This window comes from Canis lupus, chromosome X (assembly GCF_011100685.1).
Source record: "Canis lupus familiaris isolate Mischka breed German Shepherd chromosome X, alternate assembly UU_Cfam_GSD_1.0, whole genome shotgun sequence".
NCBI lineage: Eukaryota > Metazoa > Chordata > Mammalia > Carnivora > Canidae > Canis > Canis lupus.
Window position 1 is genome coordinate 91,388,289 of NC_049260.1, and position 24,082 is coordinate 91,412,370.

Consider the following 24,082-nt stretch of genomic DNA (forward strand, 5'->3'; position numbering starts at 1 on the left):
TCCCTCAGAGCTACTGAGGGTTCCGTTCCAGATCACCACAGGACAGTGAACCTCACAAGCGAGTCAAATGCAATTTTTGGTTTCCTGGTGCAGAGGAAAGTTATGTTTACACCATACTGTAGTCTGTTAAGTGTGCAACAGCATTGCGTCTAAAAAACCTTGTAGATGCCTTAATTAAAAAATACTAAAGCACTTTTAAAAAAAAATCGTGAACCATCAACTGGGCTTTCAGTGAGATGTAGTCGCTGATTACAGATCATCATAGCAAATACAACGATAATAAAAAGGTTTGAAATATTGCAGGGAGTAACCAGAACGACACAGATCCAAAATGAGCCCACGTTTTGGGGAAAGATGGTGCCAGTAGACCTGCTCGATGCAGTTGGCAACAAACCTTCAATTTGTAAACCACACTGTCATCAGCAAAGCATGATAAAGTGAAGCAGAATAAAAGGAATTATGCCTGTATTTGGAAGATTTCACTAGGGAGCCATTCCCAGGGCAGGTCACGCTTTCCTCTGGTGTATTTCTTGCCAGAACTTGGAAAACCCCCCCTGACTGAACACATATACAGCAAATATACAGTATTTCCTGTTTAGATGGGTTTTTTTAATCTTTTTTTTAACTTTTATTTATTTATGATAGTCACACACACACACACACAGAGAGAGAGAGAGAGAGAGAGAGAGAGAGGCAGAGACACAGGCATAGGGAGAAGCAGGCTCCATGCACCGGGAGCCCGACGTGGGACTCGATCCCGGGTCTCCAGGATCGCGCCCTGGGCCAAAGGCAGGTGCTAAACCGCTGTGCCACCCAGGGATCCCTAGATGGGGTTTTGTTTTTGTTTTGTTTTCTTGGATTATTATTGCTTTTTTTTTTTTTTTTTTTTACAATTATACCCTTGTTGGCGTGTTGCTAACATCGTTCAGTTTTGCTCACCGTTTGAAAAAGTCTGAGGGCCTGGGCTGTATAAAGCATGTAGTCACGTATTCATACTTTCATTCAGTTATTACTACTTCCACGACTCCATTCACTAAATAATGAAGCAACGGGGGAAAGAGATTGTCTGGTTGTTGCATTTTCCTTTAAGTTTGGTATTTATATGAAGGTCAGTTTTAGCCGAGGGAAAGACATAATTACAGAATTAACCATTGGCAGAGATTTCCCAGGAGGGGCTTGGGGAGGAATATTATAACCCGAGAGTGTGTGTGATTAAGAGAGAAGTGTTTACATATACACACATTTAAAATGCCGAGTTTTAAAGGTGTTTTTGTTACAGTTCAGGCTTTAGCTATTGGTGCCTGGGTTGGGGGGTGGGTGGCGGTGGAAAGGCATTTGGTAAACCTGTCGCGTTCTGGCTGCCCTTCAGAGGAGGCATTGTGTCAGCCTGGGAAAGTCGCCTGGTAGGTGTTTAAATACTGTTTGCCTGCTGCTACCCAACTCACCCTCAATTCCTTGTATGCAGAAGGATCTGGAAAGAGTTGCTAGCTGTTACTGGGCTTTAGCCCCTTGAGACAGGATATTTCCCTGCCTGGCACCGGCTGGATGTCATCTAAGGACTCTGGTAGAGAGAAACTCTCCAAAAGCCTAGAATGGCTGAAGAGTGGCCACAGCTGTTAAGTCCCCCTGCCTCACCGCACATAACTATCTACCTTTGCTTGGAATGTGTGTTAGGTTCTCATTTAGGGAAGGCCTGAAAACAAACCCACAGTCCTGCTCCCTCTTCCCAGGGGAATTTGTGCAAAGTACCTAATATAGGACCAAACAACCTAACGCAGCGGAGCAAAGCTGGTTGCAATGGGCTTCTTGATCAAGCGTTTCCAGTTCTCAGACCTAGCTAGGCTCTGGATGAACTGAACTGCAGGACTGTTACCTGGAGGGTTGGTGCATCAACCAGACATAGACTCCCTGCTCCTGTGGGCTTCCCAGGTTAGGGGGCCACCAGGGCAAGCCAGTTCTATAGGATCTGTCCAAAAGCCCAGTGCAGAGTTTGCCTTGAACCCTCTTTGAAGAACCAAACAGCAGAATTTGTTTTCTAAGACAAATATGGGAAACAAATCTCTAGATTGACTCTTTTCCTATTCTAAACATCGTTAGGCCTTCCTTTAAAAAAAAAAAAACATTTATTGCATTGTTACGTAGTAAATTTATGTTTGTTGTAGAAAAGTTAAAAAACCAGACAAGAATAATCATCTCATTATTCAGAGGGGCTGTTAAAATTCTAATGTATATATGTCAAAACTCTTTCATCTCTATGTGTGTATATATCTACGAAAACATAGGGGAAACTATGGCACAAACTTGAAAATAATTTTTTTGCTTATTACTATCTTATGAACATTTGTTTCTTCACTTTAGTCAATATAAATCTACATGTTTAATGACTGCCAAAAATTCCACTAGGAGTGTACCGTAGGTAATCATACTTTATTGTGTGATATTTTGATAGTTTCTAATTTTGTGGTGTTACAAACGTGAGTTGTACAGTACAGTGGCTGCTAGACACCTGTGGCCATTTACATTTACATAGAAATGAACTTAACAGGGCAGCCTGGGTGGCTCAGCAGTTTAGTGCTGCCTTCAGCCCAGGGTGTGGTCCTGGAGACCCTGGATTGAGTCCTACATCAGGCTCCCTGCATAGAATGGAGCCTGCTTCTCCCTCTGCCTGTGTCTGTGTCCCCCCCCCTCACCGTGTCTCTCATGAATAAATAAATAAAATCTTTAAAAAAACATCTTTGGAATGGCATTGGTACAAACCTTAATTGGTGAATGTCTTTGAGCAGGCATTTTTCAAACTTGCCCTTTAAGGAGAAATTTCCAGCAATGGGATTGCTTGCTCCAACATTAGACACATTCATTCATTCATTCATTCATTCATTCATTTATAAGATTTATTTATTTATTTATTTAAAATATTTATTTATTTATTTATGATAGAGAGAGAGGCAGAGACACAGGCAGAGGAACAAGCAGGCTACATGCAGGGAGCCCGACGCGGGACTCGATCCCGTGACTCCAGGATCGCGCCCTGGGCCAAAGGCAGGCGCTAAACCGCTGAGCCACCCAGGGATCCCTTAGACACATTTTTAGCATTAAAAAGCCCTCTGGAGAACAAACTGGTGATTACCAGAGGAGAGGTGGATGGGGGGCTGGGTGAAATCAGTGAATAAAGGGATCAAGAGTACAGGTATTGTGAAGAGCAGTGAGTAATGTATAGAATTGTTGAATCACTGTATTGTACATCTGAAACTAATATAATGCTGTATGGTAATTATACTGGAATTTAAAAACAAATACATTAATTAAAAGGAAAAAAAAGTCCCCTGGAACATACTGTTGAATTGCTCTGCAGAAAGTTGTTGGCATTTACTATTTTATCAGAATATGCACATGTTCATTTCCCCTCTCCCATGCCAACACTGGTTATTAATATTTTTTAATCTTTGCAATCTGATAGGAGGTAAATGGTATAGCACTGTTCTAATTTGCATTTCTTTGGTTGCTCTTGAGTTTTTCATATGTTGATTAGCCACTTGTATTTCTTCTTTTGAGGATTTGAGTGAACCTTCTTACAGACTTATTTCCTTGTTTGTAATTCTTGCAATAACGGTCTTAACCCCAAGATTCTGTTTCGATAAGTCTGGGGTGGGGCCAGGCATCCGTATTTTTAAAAACTACCCAAGGTGATTCTGATGTGCACAGAAACACTGATCTAGACCACTGGCCCACTCAAGGCAGGAATGTCCCCTACATATACCCCTGATAAATGATGATTTTAGCTTCTCCTTACACACTACTTGCCCGTTAAGAGGAGTGTGTTAGAAAATGTTCTTGAGCTGAAATCTGCTCTGTAAATCCTGCCACTGCCAGGCCTAGCTCTGCTGTTTGGAGCCACACAGAATATGTTTGCTTCCTCTTTCACATGACAACCCTTCAAATATTTGGAGACATCCACCATGTCATTTTTTTTTTTTTTAGGGGGAGGAGGGGCAGAGGGACAGGAAGAGAGAGCAACTCAAGCAGGTTTCACGCCCAGCACAAGCCTGACACGGGCTCGATCCCAGGACCCCCTGAGATCATGATCTGAGCTGAAATCAAGAGTCAGCTGTTTAACTGACTGAGCCACCCAGGCGCCCCTATACCATGTCATTTTTCACAAAAGCCAGAGACTTCATTTCTTTCCTCTATTTCTCACATGACTTGATTTCAAAATTCTTCACCATCATGGTTATCCTGTTTGGGCCCTTTTCCAGAATTTCAGCATCCTACTTCAAATGTGGGAGGCAAGAGCCCAGTCTCAAGAATCAGACCTGGCCTCTGTCATCTGCTTGCCTTGTGAACCGAGGCAAATAACCAGATCTTATTTTCCTTATCTGTGAAATGGAGATAAATAGTACCTACCTGATGTGGTTCTTATGAAGATTAAAGAGGGTGGTGTATGGATTGTCTGATGTAGAAGTGATTTATAAAGTTTTTTTTTTTTTTTTTAAGAGAGAGATCTGGTGAAACAAAGGTAATCTAGAGGGGTCTATCATGGAAGGGGGAGGGGGCAATGGTTCTTGCCCTTTCTAGATAAGTAGCCAAGAAGTCAGGGCCTGTGCATTCATCTCTATGCCCCCACTGCCTCACACAGTGGGGCCTCAGTGGAAAATACACTGGCAGCGGCGTGCACGATGGACAAGGTGTTGGGTGAGTGGAGGCCAGGTCACTAGTTGAAATCTAGTTACATATTTCTGGAGAGAGATAAGCATGGCTTACCTGGGGCGGTGAGAATGGAGATAAGGGGGAGGATGTCTGAAGTGTTTCAGTGATAGAATCAGCAGGATTTGGGGATTCTTGAAGGGGAAGGAAGAAGTGGGAGGAAGAGAGGAGAGGAGGTGGAGTCAAGATGGGGCCGAGGCTTCGGGTGAATGGGAGGAGGAAAAGCGTGCTTGGTGTTTGGTGAAAGGGGAAAGGAAAAGAAAATGAGCAACCTTATCCTGAGACGGTTGTCAGGACAAAACCAGGTTGTAGTTAAGCCGGGCATTCTAGGGAATGACTGAGCATGTCGTGTTATGTTCTGGCAGAAGGCTAGGGTTCCTTTTTTAAAAAAAAAAAAAAAAAGATTTTATTTTTATTTATTCATGAGAGACACACAGAGAAGCAGAGACACAGGCAGAGGGAGAAGCAGGCTCCATGCAGGGAGCTGGACATGAGACTCTACCCCGGGACCCCAGGATCAGGCCCTGGGCTGAAGGAGGCACTAAACTGCTGAGCCACGTGGGCTGCCCCAGCCTTTTTTTTTTTTTTAAATACTTATTTTTAAGTCAGCCTTCAGCCCAACATGGGGCTTGAACTCACAACTCTTGACATCAAGCGTCACATGCTCTACCGACTGAGCCAGCCGGGCACCCCAAGACCAGGGTTCTTGAGGGCAGAGACGTGTTCCACATGGGATCAGGGAGGGGAGGAAGAGCCGGGCTGAGATGAGATTGTAGGCAAGATTAGCTGATGAAAGAAGTTTGCACCTTTGGGGGTGATTAGGGAAGTGGGAGGCGGGGCACGGAGGAATGATCTGGAGGCCAGCCCCAGACTTCCAGTTAGAGATGGGAAGTTAGGTCACCCCCTGGGCAGCTCCCCCTCCCAGGGTTTGAAGGGCAGAGAAGAGGGGCTGCATAGGATGTTTCCTGCCCTGAAGGGACTCACAGGTCCTCACAGGTCCAGAAGGGAGATTAGATGTATGCAAATAACCCAAATGGAGAAGACAGAAGTTGGCAGGAGGCTAGCCATCCTGCCTCTGCCTTCGGTTAGTGACATCATCTCTGCCCTCCCCCGCCCCATGTTCTGTTTTTGTGATCCTTCACGTTTTTTTCAAGAGTTGGGTCCTTTACGGGTTCAACAATGTTAGATAGGCCTTTGCTAAGGAACAGTGTTCGTGTCTATGGTATTTCCCACAGTTATTTGACTACAGAGGCCTTTTTTTTTTTTTTTAATGAGATCGGGGAAAGTAAATGGTAACGTCTAACACTCAAATTCGTGTGTAGTATTCCTGTGTAAGTCACCTTGGCTTTTCTTTACATGACCTCCATGGGCTGAAAGAAGCGCTTGCTACCTTTCCAGATAGATCCTTCATGACTCCACCTCAAGAACACCCACTCCTCCCCACCCTTGCTTGTTTGTGGGAACCCAGTTCAAAGGAGTCATTAACCTACCTGGGTGCTACTTTCTTCTGAGATACAGAATCATTAGTAAGGCATATTGAAGAATTTTTTCGTGTTTTGTTCTGTTTTTGTTTTAAAACACAGAAAGGCAGGCCAGAAACCACAGGGTTGAGAAGGAGCTAGAACTCTTTCTCCTTTTCTGTGAATCCAGCCGTCATTTTATGATCCACATCTCTGGGATTAAGATCTCTTGGTTTCTTTCAGCGTTTGCAGGGCGCAGAGGGGTTTATGGGTAACGTTGGCCTACCGCTTCTATCAACCCAGAGCCAGATGCCCTTTTGATTCTCACAGGGCTCCACCCTGGAGGTTCAGGGCAAGGCCTGGGGCAAAGGGGCAATCTCCTTGAGCTCCCTAGCCTGGAAGCTGGGGCTTGTTAGAGCAGCATGATTACAGAGTGCATTGGATCTGGAAGGACGCTGCCTGAGGTTCAGAGTTCAGCTCCGCTACTTGCTGGGTGACCTTGGTTCAGTTATTTGACCTTCTTGTGTCTTGATAGCCTCTCTCATGAGCTTGTGGAAAGGCCTAAGGGAGTCGTGGCTTTTGAAGCACTTAAAGCTAGGCTTGGCACAGGGCTCTGCTGAGTGCCATCAGCTCTCAATAGGCCCGGGCTGCGTGGTGGGCAAGGGGTCTTGTGTGTATGCATCACAAGTCACCAGGCCAGAGTAATCCAGCAGAAGGGAAGCTCGCACCCTGGCTTTCTTAGTTCCTTGCTCTGAATCATGCCCCTACAGGTGAGAACTACGTGGTTCAGCCAAGACTCCTGCCCTTCCTGGAAGAATAAACTGGCAGATGTGAGATGGGGCTTTGGGGCTTTGGCAGTTCTTGCCTTCAGACTAGTCTGATGAGTGAGGAGGAAGGCTGGTCTTCTAATAGAAGACCTCAGAGAGGGTCTTGCCCTCGGAGAGAGTCCTCTGGTCTGTGGAACTTGCGTGCGAGGCCTTGGGCCAAAGCACTGACCTTGATGACTGTCCCAAGTGGTTGATGCAAAAGGAGGGGTAGAGGAGGACTGAGTTCTGTATGGAAAAACAGGACTTCAGTGCTTGTTCCTTCCCCTCCCAAAACTTTACTGAGTCCCTTTTGCTCATTAATCTTCACTTTTTTATTTATTTTTTAAATATTTTATTTATTCATTTGAGACACACACAGAGGCAGAGACATAGGCAGAGGGAGAAGCAGGCTCACTTTTTTTTTTTTAAAGTCAGTATTGAAATTCAAATTCCAGTGCTTTTTTAAAGATCTCTTTTGGAAACCTGTATCTTCGTGGAAAACTGTTAGAGCCTAAATGTCTCCTAAGAAATTAATGGACTTTGTATTCAGCAATCTTTCTGGTTTTGTGGTAGCAGGATAGGTTCTGTTAGGAGTAGTGTGGACAGGTTTCCAGGATCGTTGATAAGATGGAAAATCTGGCAGCTGTTCCAGCGACACATGGTTTAGCTGTTGTCTGCGCACAGCCCTGAACAATCAGGCCTAAATTTGCTATCAACGATTTCCTGCAGTTGTTCTGCACCTTATTTTTGTTGCCCGTTGAGTTTCTCATTCCCAGGAAGTTGTAGTTTTGTGTTTCTCGACAGCTTATGTTGGATCATGTACGTTTCCGGTTGCTGAGAAATGTTTGAGGATATTCTGACTTCCCATCCTGATGCTTTCCCTAATGACTGAACTGTTTTAACCAGGTGAGGTTTAAATGAGAAAGTCACGTGTTCTTGCAGGCCTCGGAGACAGGACATCTTCATTTGGAGTGTTTCAGTGAAGTGTGTCAGGAGGCTGGGGAATGTATTTGTATTAAATGTTTTGTTTTGGTTTTAAGATTTTATTTATTCATGAGACACACAGAGAGAGAGGCAGAGACATAGGCAGAGGGAGAAGCAGGCTCCCTGCGGGGAGCCTGATGCAGGACTCGATTCCAGGACCCCGGGATCACGACCTGAGCTGAAGGCAGATGCTAAACCGCTGAGCCACCCAGACGTCCCTAACCAGGTGAGATTTAACTAAGAAAGTCACGTGTTCTTCCAGGCCTCAGACAGGACATCTTCATTTGAAGTGTTTCGGTGAAGTGTGTCAGGAGGCTGGGGAATGCATTTGTATAAAATATTTGTTTTAGATGCTGAGGCCTTGTATTTTTATAGCCCCTGTCGTATGAAGGGTTAAAAACGTTGTCATACTCATGACCATGCATGTTTTGCCAGGTCACTATCGGACACTATCGCTCCCCCCTCTGTTGTAGAAGTGGGAAGAGAGAGACACAGGCTGTAGGCTGCCCATATTCACTAAATGACGGAACGGGTGATGAACTCCAGACGTATGGTCTCCTGTGGTACAGTCAGGTAAAGCAGCACTAGCTTCTGGCCTAGATTCCCCCAATAAATCAGGTGGAGGAAGCTCTTTTTGTGTGGTGTCGGTGAGGATCTCCTCCTCTTGGGAGACCGTGTCTATTTCTGAGCGAGCTTAGGTCTCTGTAGCAGCAAGGTGGGAGGTGAGGACCAGAGAGAGAGAGAGAGGTGAGGTTGTTACTGAGAAATCTGGGCAAGATCCGTATAGATTTTCCCTTGTCAAAGTAAGCCCAAGGATTTTGAGAACTGTTTGCAATTGGTCGTTCTTCCTTTCTTTGCTATTTGAATAGCTATATGGAAAAAAAAAATCTCTAGAACATTGGCTCTGCAGAGGTACCTGGGATCATATTCATGGAACTATTAACTGTTTTTATGATTTTTTTTTTTTGGTGTGGATTAGTGCTGCCCCAAAATACCATCAGCATGTCTCTCCAGGCCTTTGATATTAGTAGCTGAGTTTCCCCACTTGAAACACTGCCCGTTTTGCACCTTGCAGGATTCGGTGTCGAAGCTCACGGTGTGCGTAGAAGAATCCTGTGGGCATAACTGGTTTATTTTCCTAGGTTAACAAGTTCCTCATGTTTCACCGCAGTAAATCGTTTCCTAGAGACCCGAAAGAGGGAATACCACCTGTGAGGTGCCTAACTTACCACCAAGAAATAACTTCGGTCCAGGGGGCCACTGAATCAACTGGTGCAAAAATTGAACCACATCAGTATTTTAAAAGCTCCTGGGATCCCTGGGTGGAGCAGCTGTTTGGCGCCTGCCTTTGGCCCAGGGCGCGATCCTGGAGACCTGAGATCGAATCCCATATCAGGCTCCTGGTGCATGGAGCCTGCTTCTCCCTCTGCCTGTGTCTCTGCCTCTCTCTCTCTCTCTCTCTGTGACTATCATAAATAAAAAAAAATAAAATAAAAAAAAAGCTCCTTGGGGCCAGTTGCTCTCCCTCCGTCCAGCAGAGGGTTTCCATCATGCTTTGTGGCTTATAGAGCCAAGAAGGTTCTCCTGGCTAACCTGAGCCTAGGGAAGAAGTGCTTCTCCACCACTGGGGGGGCCGCCATGACTGCCTGTGGAAGAATTCTGCTTCTGTCCGCCCATTGCAAATGAGCTTTGGGGCAGAAGGCTCACCAGGAGATCTAGAACAGAATTCTGTAAGAATTCTCCTCACTTTGGTCCTGCATTGGAAGCCTGGCTCTCTCACTGCCTCCCTCCTTCCCTCCTGTCTCTAGAGCTACTCAGATGTCCACTTCTGGCTCAGCACTGTCCCAGGCTCAGAGACCAGCCTGGGCCTAAGCAGGGGACATTAGAGAACTTGAATCCAGAGCTCAAGTCCTGGCTATAGGGCCTCAAAGTCCTATAGGCTGCTGGCTCAGCCCTATATTTGAAATTCATTTCCAGTCACTAGGTTTTATCTTCTTCCTTGTCCCCTTGTGTCACTGTCCCAGTCACGGTGTCCTTGTCTTACCCCATCTCCTGTATCTAACCCCTCTGCCTTGGCTTTCCAGCCAGTTTCCTGAGTCCTCTAGAAGTGAGTTCCAGACTTCTTTTTTTCCTGATTTATTATTATTATTATTATTATTAATATTTTAATCATCATTTGTTTTATTTTTATTTTTTATTTTTTATTTTTTATTGGAGTTCAATTTGCCAACATATAGCATAACACCCAGTGCTCATCCTGCCAAGTGCCCCCCTCAGTGCCCACCACCCAGTCGCCCCAACCCCCCACTCACCTCCCCTACCACTACCCCTTGTTCATTTCCCAGAGTTAGGCGTCTCTCATGTTTTGTCACCCTCACTTCTTTTTTTTTTAAGATTTTATTTTATTTATTTATTCATGAGAGACACACAGAGAGAGGCAGAGACACAGGCAGAGGGAGAAGCAGGCTCCATATGCAGGGAGCCCGATGTGGGACTTGATCCCCGTACTGGGATCATGCCCTGAGCCGAAGGCAGACGCTCAACCACTGAGCCACCCAGGTGTCCCAAGTTCTGGTCGTCTTGCTCATTCTGACTAGGGCTGCCCTCACCCTCATTGGGACCGTAAAACAGTTTGAGCCCAGCATGGTGGGATCAGTGGACTGAAGGGGTGAGCATCTGCTTAGAGAATGCAGGGAAGGCAGAGTGGCCAGGAGGAGGAGCAGGTCCAACCAGTGGCCCTGTTGAGGGTTGAACTAAACACATGGCCTTATTCATTTCCTATGGCTGCTGTGAAAAACTGCCCCAGATTCAGTGTCTCAAAACATACATTTATTCTCTTAGCTCTGGAGGTCAGAAGTCCAAAATGGGTTTCAGTAGCCTGATGCCCAGGTGTCTGTCAGCAGGGCCTCCCTTCCGCCAGAGGCTCCGGGGGAGAATCTGTTATCTTTCCTTTTCCAGCTTCCAGAGGCTGCCTGCATTCTTTGGCTCATGGCCCCTTCCTCTGTCTTCCTGCCAGCAATGGCTGATCAAGTCTTTTGTACATCATGTCACTCTGACGCTGCTCCTGTCATTGCATTCCCGTCTCTGATCCTGACTCTCTCCTTCATTTAGAAGCACCCTTATGATTACACTGGTCCTGCCTGGAGAGGGCAGGAGAATTTCCCATCTCAAAATCCTTAATCACACCTGCAAAGTCCCCCTTGCAATGTAAAAGTAGCACAGGCACAGGTTCCAGGGATTAAGATGTCGGACCTCTTTGGGAAAGCATTCTTCCTACCACACTGGTATTGCTGGAGGTTGAGGCTTGGTGGAATCCCGGGGTTGGGTTCTCTGTGTGGACACCTGACTTGGTGGAGGAGGAGCAGGGATCTGATGGACGGCTAAACTGTTAGCCAGGTGCACAAGTCTTCATAGAATTCAAGTGAAGAAGCACAATCCCTTTTGAGACTTTTGGCTGAAAGGAAAGCCATACCGGTCTGCAGTCTGCAATTTCAATTTGGATGTTTTCGTAAATTCTTCATGATTAAAAAAATTTTTCCCACACAAAACTCCCTCAGTCTGGAGTTCTTGTAAGTGGGCACTGCTCTCAGACTTGAGGTGTTTCAGGATACAAGCTGGCCAGACACTTAGCAGGCACTTAGCCAGCTTAGGCCTATGGAAATTTCCACCACCAGCTAAAGAAAAGAGTGGTGAGGGGTGTAGGGGTGTGTGTGTGTATCTGTGTCTGTGTGTTTTTATAGATTTTATTTATTTATGAGAGACACAGAGAGGGGCAGAGACACAGGCAGAGGGAGAAAAGCAGGCTCCCTGCAAGGAGCCTGATGTGGGACTCGATCCCAGGACCCCGGGATCATGACCTGAGCCAAAGGCAGACACTCAACCATGGAGTCACCCAGGTAGCCTTGTGTGTGTGTTTCAAAGCGAAAGAGATGGTTTCACATTACAGAGAATAAACTCTTCGGCTGACCAAGACACCTCTCATGTGCGACGTGAGAGACTCTTCACTCATCCTGAAGGTCAAGTTAGACCGGGCCTGGCCTGCCTGCGTTTCCAAGGTAACTGCAGAACCCTTTCCCAGAAATGGGAAATGGTTTCTAAAGCACATGATCAGAGAAACAGCGAGAAGGACTGGAAAAATGTCTCTGAACTCTTTCTGGTTTCATGATGATCTCAATTGAGAGGTAAATTGAAACTTCCTCTCTTCACCCAATCCAGTCACTGCCATCTTAGAATCACATCATGAAGACTCACTCACTGGCTGATCACAGGGGCAGCGGCCCTCCTCACCCTGGCGAGGGTTATAGCCCCGATGAGCTGGAGGCAGAGAGCGTTACTGCTCTGAAGGAGCGCTCCAGCATAGATGCGGATTGCATTTTCTATTTTTACATCGACTCAAATTGGCCACGGCTATATTTCTCTGAGGCCCAGCCAATCTTTTTTCAGGCCCTTTGGCTCACTGACCTGGCTGTAGTGCATTGAAAATTGTGTAAAAGGCTGGGAGACCCTCCCTGCCACCACTGCCAGATTTGGTTTTAAAAATCTATAGGGACAAAGGCTTGCATTAACCATCTACACCTTTGTCCAGTTACATTTTTTCTTTCTTCCTCCCTTGGTAGGAAAACAGTTCCAGTTCTCCTTATCAGCCATCTCACTGAAAACATTTAGATGTTCTCAGTGGAATTAGCTTAAAAATTTTTTCTAGAGGAGCCTGGGTGGCTCAGTGGTGGAGCATCTGCCTTCATCTCAGAGTGTGATCCCAGGGTCCTGGGATCAAGTCCTGCATCAGGCTCCCTGCATGGAGCCTGCTTCTCCCTCTGCCTGTGTCTCTGCCCCACTCTCTGTGTCTCTCATAAATAAATAAAATAAATAAATAAAATCTTAAATTTTTTTTCTAATGTATTCACGTACTACCAATCTATACTAATCTATAAAAGATGGAAGAGTTGTTAACTGGAGTCCTGTTTAAATATTCTGTAGAAAATTGGTGTTTAAAAAAAAAAAAAAAAAAAAAAGAAAATTGGTGTTTTCTCTGAATTATAGGCTCTTTCCCTTCAGCCTGGCTTATTGTATTTGATTTTATTTCATATTATTTTCCTGATTCACTGCTGTTTCAGGGGTTTTCGTTTTTTACTGGCCCTCATCTGAACTTCATGGCTTATGGGTGGGGTGCCTTTGATCAATGAGCTGCGTGACAGAGTCGATGCCTTAAAACTCCGGAACGTGTGGGCCTGTGGTATATACCAGAAGGAAGTAGAAACCAAGCATGTTGTTGGAGAGTGAGCTAGAGAGAGAGAGAGAGAGAGAGAGATGTGCTGAGCTGTGGAAGGTAACTGCCTTAGCTGAGAGAAAAGATAGATACTTTTAGTTTGTGCTAAAATATCAAGGAAAATGCTTTTGGAATGGATACTTGAACTGAAGCAGAGAATCTGATTCCACTGATTTCTTGTTAGAAGCTTAGATCTACTTAGGGCAAGGTTGGGTTGTGGAGGGATGGGGGAGGGCAAGACAAAGACTTAATCTGAGAAAACTAAAGGATGCAAAAGGTTCAGACCATGGGGAGGATTTTTCCCCATCATTGTAATAGACCAGGGGACCAGAGATTAAAATATTAACAGTAGTTTATGAGCGTAGCAGTATATTTTTTTATTCAGACTGGAAAAACTCAAACCCTTTTGAAACTGTACTAGGTCAATGGAATGGTTTTCTTTTGGGACTGAAGGGGTGAGTAGACGTTTATTCAGGGGATGGAGGCAGTGTACACTGTTAACTCGCATAATTCAGGACCCCAGATTCGTTAGTGAAGGAATGTAGAGGATACTGAGTCAGGGGGAAGTCTAGAGACTTGTGACCACCAGAAACCTGCAGAGGCCAGATTTCTTTCGGGAGACCAGGTTGGAGGAACTCGAGCTGCCAGGCCAGCCTGCCCTCACTTGTTCTACCCTCAGGTGGCAGAGGAACAACAGCTCATCCCCGAGTCAGACCCATGTTTCTCAAGGCAGCCAACCCTCCTTGGCAGGAATGGCAGCAATGGTGGTTGTTCCTTGGAGCCCCTGAGATTTTCTTTGAGACTGGCCCTCTGGGCCTGCCTTCCTCTAACTGGACTCCGTCCTCTCCCTACCATGGTGCTCTCTTCCCCTTTCCTCAGTGCTCTCTTCCCCTTTCCACCTTCTGGTACCCTCTCACTCTTCTTTCCCTCCCGATGATTTTCACCAAGCTGTGCCATGGGTGTTCATCTCTCTGTACTGATGCCTTCTTGGAAAATCTGTATATCTGGCTCCCTGGCCCAGCCCCAACCCCAGCACCAGAGCTCTCCCATAGCCAAGGCCTCTGCTGCTCCCATCTACCATGCTCTGGGGAGCTTCCTTCCATGGCTCCCATTCTCCATTTCTCATATTTTTCTCACCTCCTTACCCCTCTCCTCAGTGTTTGGCCACAAAGTGTCCTCCAGGGGACAGAGCCCTTTTTATTTTTTTTAACCTTTTCTTTAGCCAAGGATGGAAAATTCCAGAGGCCTGAGCTAGTGATGGCTTGGTGCCTTTTCTGGAAATCCAGTGGCCTGGATGCCAAGGAAACGTCGTGGAGCTACACATCTGGCAAGGTTGTCCCCTAAAACGTCCTAGCTTTGGCTCTGGTTCCAACCCAAAGAAGTAGACGTTCTAGCTGCAGAATTGTGGAAGAAGAATGAAGAGTTTAGGAAATGATATAATTTAAAAAAAAGAAATGATATAATTACAGATACAGAGCCCAGTTTACGTCACTTTGAGTTTTTTTTTTTTCCTGCTGGATTTAGTTGGGAAAGAGTGGCCTTTGGCTTAGTAGACCTTCCAAAAGTGAAGCATGACAAAGTTCCCGTGGCATAATTTCATGGAGGATTTTGCTCTTTTGGGGTAATCCTTTGGTACATTTCAAAGTGGGTTTCCCAGGTGGAGTGGGGTGGGCAGGCGCATCTTCCCAGTGGACACCAGATGGAATTGAGGACGTCCATCCTATCGTCATGTTTCTTGCTCCCTCCCTGGAGAAATCTTTTAAGCAGGATTTTGTCCACATGTCCCTAGTAGTATGACAAGTCAGAGTGGATCATCCTGACAGTAAGCAACAAAGTCATTGTCTTGAAATAGCTAGAAAGTGACCACCATTCAATGCTGCCTCTCAGGAGAATGAGGGAGAGTAACAGAAACCTCAAACCCAGAAAAATACCAACTCTATCTGCATTGGCTCCATGTTCCTCTAAGTGAAGCAAGCACCCAGATTTCCCAGTGGAGGCTTCTCTCCTCCCCTTCCTGTCTAGCAGTAAGGCCCAGCCCACCTTTGAACTCTGTTCTCTTGCTGCATCCCTTCCCACCATCTGGACATGGGCCATGCTGGGCCACTGCTGCTCCCCAGACACTTGTACCCCTTCTCACCTCCAGTGCCTTTGCATGTGCTGATTCCTCTTCCTGGAATGCCCTTCTGACCCCTTCTCTGCTCAAGAGAATCCTGTCCAGCCTGCAGAGGATAGGTCAGATCACCATCTCCCCCCATGATCCTCACCTCCCCCACTTGCAGCAAATCCCTCCTTCTGCAGGCTTATCGCCAGAAGTCTGAAATCCATCTCCCTGGGCCTCACTGCCTCCGGAGAATTTGGGGAAGGCTGCGTTCCTTGCCTCTCCCAGCTCTGGGAGCTGTCAGCACTCCGTGGCTCGTGGCTTGTGGCTCTATCACTCCTGTCTCTGCCTCTGTGACCACCTTGCCTTCTCTTCACTTGTATCAGATCTCCCTCTGCCTGTTTCCTAGAAGGTCATTTGTGATGGCATTCAGGGCCCAACCCAGGAATCCAGAATGATCTCCTCACCTCATTCATGATCTTTGACTTATGTAAGGACCCTTGTGCCAGAAGGTAACATTGCAGATTCCAAGGGTTAGGTTGGGGGCAGATCTTGGGCTGGGGGGGCATTCTTTTCATCTTCCCATGCTAATTCTTGAGTTTTAGAGAGGATTGATTTCATTCTGCCCCAGAACTACCTGTGACTACTTCTGTCCATTAGAATATAAGCGGGAGCTGGCCGGAGAGTGGGAAAGAGCTCAGGCATACTGGTCAGAGTGCCTGCAGGGCCCAGCAATTCCACTGACAATCTGTGTGGCCTTGGGCACCCAATTTAACTTTGTGGAACTTCCTTGTGCTCATTTGTAAAATGGAGATAATAGGGGGACCCCTGAGTGGCTCAGTCCATTAAGCATCTGCCTTTGGCTCAGGTCATGATCCCGGGGTCCTGGGATTGAGCCCCATGTCAGGCTCCCTGCTCAGTGAGGAGCCTGCTTCTCCTCCCTCTGTACCTCTTTTCCCTCCTCATGCTCACACACTGTCTCTCAAATAAATACATAAAATCTTTAAATAAGAATATGAACAGTACGTATCTCTAGATGGTGAGATTTTAAGTTTTATTCTTGCTTTGCTTTCTGTTTTGCAAACGCTCATTTATTTTGCATGGAGCGTGTATTATTTTTATAATCAGAAAAAATAGAATTCCAGACAAGCTCCATACTAACCTTTCAGGCTTGCTGTATTTATGTGTCCTATGTCATATATATGTATATATATATATATATGACATGTAATAGCTGTATGATAATTAGCATGGTGCTATTAAGATAATTTCACCTCTAATCCTGCAGCTCCTTCCCCAGTGTTTTGTACATCTCGCATTCTCTCTTGTCTGTTGAATCAATAAATTGAGGATGGTCTAGAAATTAGAGACATCCAATTCCCATTTGCTTTTCATTCCTGTCTGCTTCATTATTCCCCAGTTTTTGCTCACAATGCATTCTCTACAAAGTGAGGTTTCAAAAGGTATATGTATATACACTTAAACCCACATGATATATATGCCTGTATGACTATGTATATCTATTTAATGTTTCTTTTTTTATAAAGATTTTATTTGTGTATGTGAGATAGAGAAAGAGTGAGCACACAGATGGTGGGGAGGGGAGAGTCAGAGGGAGAGGGAGAAACAGACTCCCCCACTGAGCCAGGAGCCCTGGGGTGGGGGGCGCTTGATCCCAGGACCCTGAGATGGATACCTGAGCCCAAGGCAGACTGCTTAACTGACTGAGCCACCCAGATCCCCGTTTCCTATTTTTTAAATAAACTTCCAGAGGCAGAAATGTCTACCTTGAATTTTCTGAAAAGTAAATTTAAATTGCTCTCACCTTCCTTGCATGTGAAATGTGCCTCAGGTTGTTGGTAATCATAGTCATCCTTTGCTGCCATTAATAATATTAATCACTAGAGGGACTTACATGTCAAGTAAAGCTAATTAATAGGCGATATGCATTGATACTGCAGAGATTTCTGGGTGCAATCTTCCTGATTTTGCACATGCTGTATCCTTGTTCTCTTATTTAAAAATAGTCTTAGGCTTCTTGTGGCTTTAAGAGCAAATGGATGGGAGAATTACTGAGAAATTGGGAGCTTTGAAATGGAAGATCTTGTCTCTGACATTTAAGATAATTAGATCACGGAAGGCAGCGTGGTGAACCGGGTCTTCTGCCCTCTGTGCCACGTGCCTTTCTTCTAGCAGCACACACATACTTGAGTTGTCTCTTCCTTGTCCTCTCTCCCATCTTCTCCCCCTTCTATCGCTCACTTCTTTCCCACCCTCACTCTGATCATTATATGAAACCAATCGATAAGAATGGATTTGTTGTATTTCACCTGGGTTTGGAATGTTTCTTGTTCATCTGTCATAACGTTAAGAGGGTGAGAGGCATGAATAGGCTGCGCAGCGAGGCTTTCCGAGGCACCGGGACTATTTTGTATGTTCTGTAGGACACTCAGTGGTCAATACCTGCCCTTACATGTCTGTTAAAGCCCATAGATTGGCCGCACCAAGAGTGAACCCTAATTTGAACTGCGGACTTGGGGTGATGATGATGGGTGAGCGTAGGTTCGATCGTAACAAATGTACCTCTCCGATGTGGGACGGTGATAATGGGAGAGCTGCGTGCGTGTGTGTGGGCAGAGGGTACACGGGAACGGAACCCTCTGTACTTGCTGCTCAATTTTGCTTTGAACCTAAACCTGCTTGCAAAAAAACAAAACAAAACAAAACAAAAAAAACCTGTCTATTTTTAAAAAGTAAGATGCATGAAGTATGGTATTTTTCTTGTTGTGAGAGATAAACTTAAATGCTGTTCTTTTGTGCTTCTGTGGGCCACTCATTTTTCTGCCTGTCAGTGGTCCTCATTTTCTCTCCCATCCCTGCTAGTTTGGAAGGTTGCTTTCCTGGCTCTCTCGCCAACTCCGTTTGGCATAATTACGAAGGCCAGCAAATGTGGATTGAACACTTTGAAGGCTTGGGATGAAAAGTGCTAGGTAAAAGCAAAGCAATTTTATTGTTAGAATGGGGGATAATGAGTCAGAAATTTTAAGGTCGGCTCCTCGCTGTATGACCCTGGAGGCGGTGCATGGCACCTTCTGAGATGGATCTTGGAAGCCGAAATCACCGTGAAGAGGTACCTGCTAATCAAATTCTGGCTTTGGTACAGCTGTGTTTGCTCTGAAGCCCACGTGCAAATCAAATCATTCCGCATACGTTAGGGGAATCTGATTTTTGAATAAACTTGATTGGAATCCTTTGGCACGGCAAAGAATCCTTTTGTCATGCAAATGAACACCCACTAATTTATATCTTTTGGAAGGTAGGATTTAATGGTTTAGGTTTCTCTAGCTCCCGTGCCATTTAAAATCAAATTGAGCCGGGGGTCTGGGAGAGAAGAATTGCTCTGGGAAGTTGCATTAACTCCTTCAGCCCTGAGGAAGCCATTCAGTCAGTTATTGCTTCTGGGAACTAAATAATACCCTTGTCACCTGAAAGATTTAAAATAGCCTTTGTAAGTGGCTCCTTAGTCTCTGAAAGAACATGACTCATTCCCTCATTGTAACCTGAAAGAAATCCAAGTGTCAGAAGACGCTGGGGAATGGACTTGAATTGTACTTGTAAACATCAATACGAGAAGTTTGAAATATTAGGAAAACAATATGATGTGGGTTAAAAGTTGATGGTTGGAATGAGTATATTAGGATGTGGCTGAAAGAGCAAGGGGTGAATTGGCAGCCCTTTCTAGAATATTCCTTGGGGAATTGCTTGCTGGCCACATTAAGGTTCTTGAGCTTTTGCTGTACTCTGGGTACCATAGGTTGTCTTTATTCTTTTGTCCAGGGAGCCCCCCCAACCTCTACCCTCTGCTCCCCAACCCTGACCCCCTGTATTTCTGACTGCCCTGTATTTATACATGGCCTCATAATGGTGCCCCTGCCAGCTTCACTGGGGGTTGCTGCCCCCCTCAAGCAGCCTTTGGATCCGTCTTTCTGCACATGACCAGTGGAAGGAAACTGAGTGTATTTGGAAGAGTCTTGCATTAGTGCTGGGAGATGGATTGTATTCCTGCACCTCTTCAAACCCACGTTCTTGACAATATAAAATGGGGCTGTAGAGGGTGCGGTTCTCCAAGCCTGGGTCAGCCTTTGCCTTTCATTGACCTCAGTGGATGCCACTTAATGGAAAAATATGATCAGGGTTCACCCTATGGAATCATTGCTTAATATTGTAGATGACTCATTGGAACTAGTGTGTTAGAAAATCACTTCCAGATGTGTAGCAGAAGCTTTTCCAAAAGGAAGAAATAAACTCTGGAAAACTGGGTTAGTTTTCTTTTTTCTTTTTATGATCTTAGGGCCAGAATCAAATCTTCCTGTATATGGCTGGCCAACATGTATTTGGAGTTCTAAGTAGCAGGATCAAGTTCACTTACTTTTAGACTGGCACCCATAGAGGTGGGGGGCTGCCTCTAGCCCACCTCCCTGCCCCAACTCAACTGTTCCCTACCCATCTCATAACCATGAATGCTCTGGTAGCCTTACCTGGTCCCTCAGGCACTGACCTCATTCTTTATCAACAGCAGCAAACACTTATTGAGGCTTCCTGTGTGAAGGCATGTTGCAAGGTACTGGGAAGGATAGAAGGATTGTTCTCCTGTTGGAGGACTGCAGAAGCACAGGTCATGCTGCAAAGGGACTGAGCACGTGTCAGCATCTGGGGAGAAGTGTCACTTTCTGGTTGCGGAATATTGGGAAAGTTACTCAGCCTTCCTAAGCCTCAATTTCGTTGTCTATCACATGGGCGTGCCACTGATAACAATACCTACTTCGTAAGGTAAGTGTGGGCCTACGTGAGATGGTCCATGGTAAACACTGGGCATCAGCTAAGTGTCAGCCATTATTCATGTAATTTGCACCCCCCACCCCTGTGTGTTGTGTGTGTGAATGTGTGAGAGAGAACATGAAACATGAGTTAGTGACTGATGCACTCCAGGAAGAACCAGTGTTTAATTTTTTGAGACTCTCTTTAAATGGATTTCACTCCAGGGTTCTTCCTGGGTGGCTCAGTCAGTTGAGCGTCCAGCTTTTAATTTGGGCTCAGGCCAGGATCTCAGGGTCATGGGATTGCGAGCCCCCTGTCGGGCTCCACTCTGTGGGTGGAACCTGCTTGGGATCTTCTCCCTCCCTCTGCTTCCCAGCCCCCAGCCATGTGCATGGCCGTGTTCTCTCTCTCAAAAAAAAAAAAATGGATTTCACTCCAGCAAAGAATTCACTGGCTTCTCCTATTCAATGATGTTTCAGTTGGGCCCTCTTAAAAGAGGTAATGTGTTGTCATCTCCTTAGAGGCACCAGATGACAGATCTTGCAGATCATGCCATATAGTCAAAAGGAAAATATTTGTGAGCAGCTCAGCCCAGAGCCCTTGCAAAGGCCAAGCCTGCTTCAACAAGGTGTTTTTGGGAAATACAATTTTTTTGTTTTCCATCCTGCTTATGTTTTCATAGCTTACCTCTTACAATATTATATTAGAGTACATTGCATTTATAATTTTATTAATCACAAAATGTCTTAGTATACTAGAATATGACAAAAACATTTCTGAAATTTGAGAAAGCTATCCTAAAAGGCAAAGATCATAACTGTCACTGTTCAATAGGAATATATGTCTCCATTCTTTTTGAAGAGTTAAAAATGGTTAAGAATTTGTGAAACTGCCAGAGCATGTATGCCAGAGTTAGACGGCATTGCTTGGAATCCTGACTGTGTTACGTATTGTTTTTTAAGGGAGAGCTGGGGAAGCGGGAACAGAAGGAGAATGAGAGAATCCTAAGCACACTCCCTGCAAAGCACTGAGCCCGATGCAGGGCTCCATGTCACGACCCTGAGATCATGACCTGAACTGAAACCAAGGGTCTGATGTTTAACGGTTGGCGCCACCCAGGCACCCCTGACCGTATTAGTTTTCTATTGCTGCACTGCCTATTACCACAACATGAGCAGCTTAAAATAACTTCTTATTTCATAATCTCTCTGGGTCAGAAGTATGGGCAGGGCTCAGCTGGAGTCTTTCCTCGGAGTCTCACAGGTGTTGGCAGGGCTGTCTTGTCATCTGGGAGCTCAGGGGCCTTTTCCAAGCGTGTTCAGGTTGGCACAGCTCGGTTCCTGTGGTTGTAGGACTGACTGGTCCTGCTTTCCTGCTGGCTGTTGGCTACAGGTGGAGGTGGCTGTCAGCTCATAGAGGACACTTTCAGGTCCTAGCCATGTGGGCCTCTCTTACCATGGCAGCCTGCTTCTGAAAAGCCAGCAGCTCTGGGCGCCTGGGTGGCTCAGTCAGTTGAGTGTCACTCCTGGTTTTGGCTCAGGTTGTGATCTCGGGGTTGTGAGATCGAGCCCGGTGAGGGGCTCCATGCTCAATGGGGAGTCTGCTGGAGATTCTCTCCCTTTGCCTCTCCCTCTGCCCCTCTCCTCTCTCTCTCTCTGTCTCGTCTCTCTCTCTCTCTCTCTCTCTCTCAATAGATACATATTTTTTAAGAATAAAAAGCCAGCAGGCAATTTACTCTTTCCAGGAAAAACCTGGTCCCTCTTCTGGGGATCACCTGATTAGGCCAGCCCCTCCCCCCCAGGATCCCTCCCTTTTGATTGACTCAGAGTTAATATACTATTCACACAATCAGGGAAGTGCCACTTCATAATCTTCACAGTTCCACTTACATTCAAGGGGAGGGGATTTTACCAGGCAAGTAGACTGCAGGGAGGAATCTTAAGGGGCAGCTTAGTATTGGGCCTGCCACATTGACTATATCACTCAATTGGGCAAGATGCCCAACCTCCCTTAGTCTCAGTTTTCTTGCAGATAAAATCTGAGTAATGATAGTATTTTCTACCTCATAGGATTATTGTGAGAATTAAATGAAGTGTAACACATAGCAGCGCAGTTAGCACAGCACCGGATGCTTAACAAACTTGTAAGTGCTAGAATTGTGACAGAAAAGAGCTACTTTTCCTTCTCCCCTCTTACCTTTTCTCAAGAAGGTGAGGGTTCTGTTTTTCTAATGATTTAAGCACAAAGAGGGATTTCCTAAGAATAAAAGTCACTTAACACAAATTTATTTTTTTAAAGATTTTATTTATTTATTTATGAAAGACAGAGAGAGAGAGAGAGGCAGAGACACAGGCAGAGGGAGAAGCAGGCTCCATGCAGGGAGCCTGATGCGGGGCTCCATCCCGGGTCTCCAGGACCACGCCCTGGGCTGAAGGTGGCGCTAAACTGCTGAGCCACGTGGGCTGCCCAACACAAATTTATTATTATTATTAAATTTAATTTTCTGTTTAAAGTTTTGTTTCTTTGAGTGTGCCTGTGTGCACGAGCAGAGGGAGGGGCAGAGGAAGAGAAGAGCCGGATGCTGGGCTGGATTCCAGGACCCCATGACCCTGAGATCACGACCTGAGCTGAAATCAGGAGTTATGTGCTCAACCAACTGAGCCACCTAGGTGCCCCTATTTGTTTTTCTTTTTAAGGATTTTATATATGTATTTGACAGAGAGAGCACACAAGCATGGGGAGCAGCAGGCAGAGGGAGAGGGAGAAGGCTCCCTGCTAAGCAGGGAGCCCCATGTGGGGTTTGATCCCTGGACCTGGGGATCATGATGTGAGCTGAAGGCAGACGCTTAACCGGCTGAGCTACCCAGGCACCCCTAAAGATTTTATTTTTATTTATTTATTTTTAAAGATTTTATTTATTTATTCATGAGAGACACGGAGAGAGAGGCAAAGACACAGGCAGAAGGAGAAGCAGGCTCCCTGCAGGGAGCCCGACGTGGGACTCGATCCCGGGACTCTAGGATCATGCCCTGGGCCGAAGGCGGCGCCTAAACTGCTGAGCCACCCGGGCTGCCCCAAGATTTTATTTTTAAAGTAATCTCTATATTTAACGTGGTGCTCGAACTCAACCCTGAAATCCTGAGATCAAGAGTCTCATGCTCCACTGACTGAGCCAGCCAGGCACCCCATAACCCAAATTTCTAAACCAGTTGTTTTGGAATGTCTACGTGGAGGCCTTCCTCCAGATACCCTTCTGACTTGATTCTTTGTTAAATGAATGCATGTGCACTACTGAGTTCAGGCTCTACCCTGCCCTGGGGTTTGAGGTCTGTTTCCTAGTTAAAGGAAAAGTTTCAGACATTCGTCTACTTAGGAAAAAAGCAGTGATCTATATCAGTGATCTAGTGTAGAGAATGCCTTTGATAACAAATACTCACTTTGTAGAGCAGGAAATAGCAATTTACAGGCAGGCCCCACCCTGGGTTTCTAACCTTTAGTCTGAAGCTCTTCAGCAGTTCAGCCTCTGAACAGTTCTGAAATTTAGGGTTAATTTATTGCCAGAAGCTACTGAAGCACAGCTATTTATTTCAGGGGACTCGGGGTATGGTTTCAGGGCCATTCTTAGAAGACAATATGTGTTGCTTCTTCCCCTTGCCTGTAGCAATTGATTATACTTTAGATACTTGCAAAATAAATTCCCACGAGACAAATGGTTTTTGCTTGGTGGGAGGAGGAGTTTGGGGGCGGGGGTAAAGAAACAAGGGCAGAGACCCAAGAATGGCAATACGTGCAATTTACAAACAGTGGGAATCACTTCTGAGTGATTCTTCAGGATGGAACTGAACTTGGATGTCACTTGTCGCAATGATGACTTTAATGTTCCGTTCCATTCAGTAGTAACAACTCTGCCTGTTTCGCTTCTGTGTGACAAGTTCGGAAGTTTGAATGT

General features: G+C 45.6%; 1 protein-coding gene across 4 annotated transcripts in view; it reads left to right on the forward strand.

Moving 5' to 3' along the window:
* The window catches only part of DOCK11 (dedicator of cytokinesis 11), a 187,708-nt gene that overhangs the window by 3,645 nt on the left and 159,981 nt on the right, over positions 1-24,082 (forward strand). The window contains exon 1 of one of the 4 annotated variants that reach the window (XM_038588151.1): positions 15,694-15,827. The exons of the other annotated variants lie outside the window; for them this stretch is intronic. The gene's annotated coding sequence lies outside the window, so the exon portion shown is untranslated. Of the gene's footprint in view, positions 1-15,693; positions 15,828-24,082 lie in introns of those variants that run through there. 4 annotated transcript variants of the gene reach the window in all.